Source organism: Olea europaea, unplaced genomic scaffold (genome assembly GCF_002742605.1).
Source record: "Olea europaea var. sylvestris unplaced genomic scaffold, O_europaea_v1 scaffold608, whole genome shotgun sequence".
Classification (NCBI taxonomy): domain Eukaryota; kingdom Viridiplantae; phylum Streptophyta; class Magnoliopsida; order Lamiales; family Oleaceae; genus Olea; species Olea europaea.
Genome location: NW_019264430.1, coordinates 437,843 through 441,862, shown reverse-complemented (window position 1 = coordinate 441,862; position 4,020 = coordinate 437,843).

The window sequence follows — 4,020 nt, the reverse complement described above, 5'->3', positions numbered from 1 at the left end:
TTTGAGAGAGAGAGAGAGAGAGAGAGAGAGAGAGAGAGAGAGAGAGAGATGGTCCTCTTTGAACTCAAAAGGCAAATTAGGGCATGATATTTATTGAAATACGTGGTCATTTAATCATTACTAGTTTAGTGAATTCTGGGAATGAAGGCAACCCTACGCTCATTGCTAGACGAACGTCCAGTTTTGAGTAATTAATCTTTCTTGGATTCATTTACATACCTATGTGGTCATTTAATTTAAGTGATGCATGCATAAAATATTGGTTTAATTATGACTCTCCAATAATTCATTCTAAATTTATTTACAGCATAATACTTCTCCAATGAAAACTTACATTGATAAGTCAATGTAACCTTTGCACCAAGAATGGGAGATGAGGACTTAATCCTGCTTCGTTGTGATCACACATGATGAGGATTAGGTGCCAACATAATTTGGATGTATTAGAGCACTTACTCTTTCAGTCGTCTTTCTTGTCACAACCAACCTTCTATCACCCAAAAAAATAAAAAATAAAAAAATAAAAAAAATAAATTTAAAATGCAAGATAACTAACAAGAAATTTTTAGGCGATTTTCTCCATCAATTGGCTCTGTCTTTGCCAAAATGTCGGCACATTTCTCTTTCATTCTTTTTCCCAAACTATCTTTTTGGAAGTTACTTTTTGATATGCTTGAATAATCTTTTAAAAGTATTTTTTTTTTTTTAGAATAATTTTTATAGAAATTTGGCCCAACATAACTTTTTGAAAAGCATCATGATTTTTTTTTTAAGAAGGAAAAAAAAAAACCGTCTCTTTGAACTTAATTTACAACTTTAATATTAGTAGCTAATTAATCATGATCGAGGCCTTTGAACAAACATCATCATTTAAGCATCTTGTTCTTTTCTAGTCTAGATGTAAATGGAAGGCAAATAAAAGTAGATGCTCACATTTAATGAAAAATTGAAACTTAAGCGAAACAATTTCAAGCAGAGAGGGATAAGTTACCCCTTTTCTATAACCTATTTGAGGTTTTATGGGATATTGATATATATGTATGGAGACTATTGATTAATTTATGTAAAGTTATTAGAATAGTTATGTGTAGTGTAGTATAGTAGCTAACAAAAAGGTGTTGCAGCATAGACAAAATGGTACAACCTACAAAGGAAGGGATATGGAGGACCGTAACAATAAATAGGAACACAAGTGTAAAGGACAATGGCAAGTCATCAAGGATTAATTAGGACCTTGGGTTACCCTTCTTTAATGCTTCACAAAACAATAGATAAGGCAAAAGCATATTACCACAATAAATCAAAAACTTTACTTCTTTCATAATAGAGGAGAGATTTGAAGACAAAGTCAAGGATTTGTTCATTCAACTCAATAAGTGCCTACATCTTCGAAACTCAGTAATCATTTGCATTGCACCATGAATTTGAGTGATATTATAGTGTAGAATTACATAAAAGAAATGAGTGAATTACCCAAATGGTTACTGAACTTTGTAAAAGGTTTATACGGGGTTACTGGACTTTAAAAATCATTCAATTCATCATTGAACTTTGCAAAAGTTTTTCACGGGGTTACTGAATTTTAAAAATCATCTCATTCATCACTGAACTTTGCAAGAGGTTTCTGAAAGATCACTAAACTTTGCAAAATGTTTCCCAGGGGTCACTAAATTTAGTGACCCCTTTTTACAAAACTCATTGATGAATTGGGTAATTTTTAAAGTCCAATAACTCCATGGAAACTTTTTACAAAGTTCAATTGGGTAATTCACTCTAAAAGAAATAAATATGTGAAGACCCAATAATTTTTTCTTAGAGAAAAAGGGATTATTCATTGTTGTATGACTCTCAATATTTTTATTAGTGTGACACAAAACAAACTTGCACACCAAACTAAAAGTTAAAATATATAAACATATTACATATTGTTTGACAATCTCTCAAAAGTTCATGATAAAAATGTCTCCATACTCTCGTGTTCAATAACTCCCATTTCCCAAAAACCTAAACTCCCTCACTATGCAAGATTTTATATTTGAACCTAAACAATGAATACGATAAAGGCATAAATGAGTGAATAATTAGCATAATTAAACTTAACAACATAAAAAAAATGCATGAAACATTTAAATTAAAAATATCAACTTTGTTTACATTAAGGTCAATTACGGTTATCTAGACTTAGAATTAATACAATATTTTCTCTCCCTTTCTTTTCCCAAGTAGTCCATTAACCATATAAGATTCAAACAAAAGGTCCCTAGTTCCACTTATGTTACTCTTCTCTATTAATTCTTCGTTAAAATTCTTCACATATTCCATGCAGTCTTCCCGGGCCTTGGACCTGTCACTGTCAAATTCACGAGTACATCCAGCCCACCAGCCATCCATAAAAAGCCCATGCACAACCTATTTCTCAGCACCATAGGAGAAACACGGAAGATTTCTAAGCTGAAAGTTCTTAAAGGTACCAAATCTTTATCGTCAATTTCTAGCAACTTTTAACTAGATTTCTCATTCTCATCACATTTTCTTCAGGCTTTGAATTTGGTGAAACCATTGAGTTACATGGATGCATAAGCAAGAGTATTATCATGCGGCTGTTTAAAAAGAAGGGAAGTCTTTATCAGAAATAGGGAATCTTGGTTTTTTCTATAGTGAATAATGGACTTCAATTGGTGGCTTGTTCGTATCTTAATTGGGTGTCATCCTTCCTGAGCTTTTTTACTATCCCTTCTTCCTTTTTTTGTCACTTGCTATGTTTTCTTGACCTTGTAAGACTTTTCTTGACCTTGTTAGACCCCATGTTGTGTCTTTTCGTTTTGTTTTCAGTCGTTTTTCAAATTTCACAGCAGATATTTCTAATGTAGGATTTGGTTGTTCTCTTTCCCCGTTCCCTCACAACTAACTCTTTTCTTCCCTGTCTATCCCTTCTGAGCTAATCCATGTTGTTGTAAGGATGTAAAACTATGCATGTGTTTGAGCCACATTATTTTGAAAGAATGTATTTTGAAGTAGTAGATTGATGGAGAATATGTGGTTAAAAAATAAGGAAAATCTTGGATTTGCGCGTAATATTATTTTATTGAAAAATATGTGGTTAAAATGATGTCAAATTACTGATTAAAAATGTATTTTTTTAAAAGAATACGACACAAACAGGGCCTATATATTCTTCAGGTAGGGCCATGAATTTTAACTGTATTAGACAGGCACAAAGCCAAATATAGACATACATTAAATTTTGAGGCTCGGAGAATAAAAATGATTTTTCTCGTGACTGCTAGCTCTGATGTACAAAACACTGTACTCTCTTATCTAATCCCCAGTTGTGACTGGCAGTTGAATTACTTTTCTAGTACTCACTAACCTTTTCATTCAGAATGACAAAGGGACAAGGTGTTGTCTCTAAGCGTGTGTGTATTTTGTTTTGTTGATTGAAAAGAGATTTGTCTAGTTTTGTTTCTTACACGTTTGCTTCTAGTACAAGGCTGTATTCTCATCATCTTTCACTAATTTGTGATTACTTTGTATAATTCTGATACAAACAAATGTTTTGTCTTAGGTTCAAGATTTGAAGGCGCTCGGCTTATTATATTCCTATCTTTCTGTAATAAATCGCAGCATGCTTGAAAATAAATTTTGGGTTAAAATGTTTACTTTAAATGGTTAACTTCATGATCTTTTGAATAGTTGAATCACCTTATTTTCCAAAACCGCAAAATCTGCATTTTCTTGTTGTCCAATAGTCCAAATCCTGATCACAATAAAATGTGATTATTATCTACAATCTAAGTACTTTATTTTGTGAGTTTTCATACCAAAATCGTGATTTTAGAGCCTTTCCAATTTTGATGTATTTTCACATACGAATTTCACCATATTTTCTTTACATCATTCTCTCTCCCAAATGCTAGACAAAATAATTAGAGGTTAAAATGGGAGTTATGTGAAGTTATGGGAAGTTGTAGGTTTGAATTTAGAATTCAAACCACTCCGTCCAATCATTTTGATATCCTA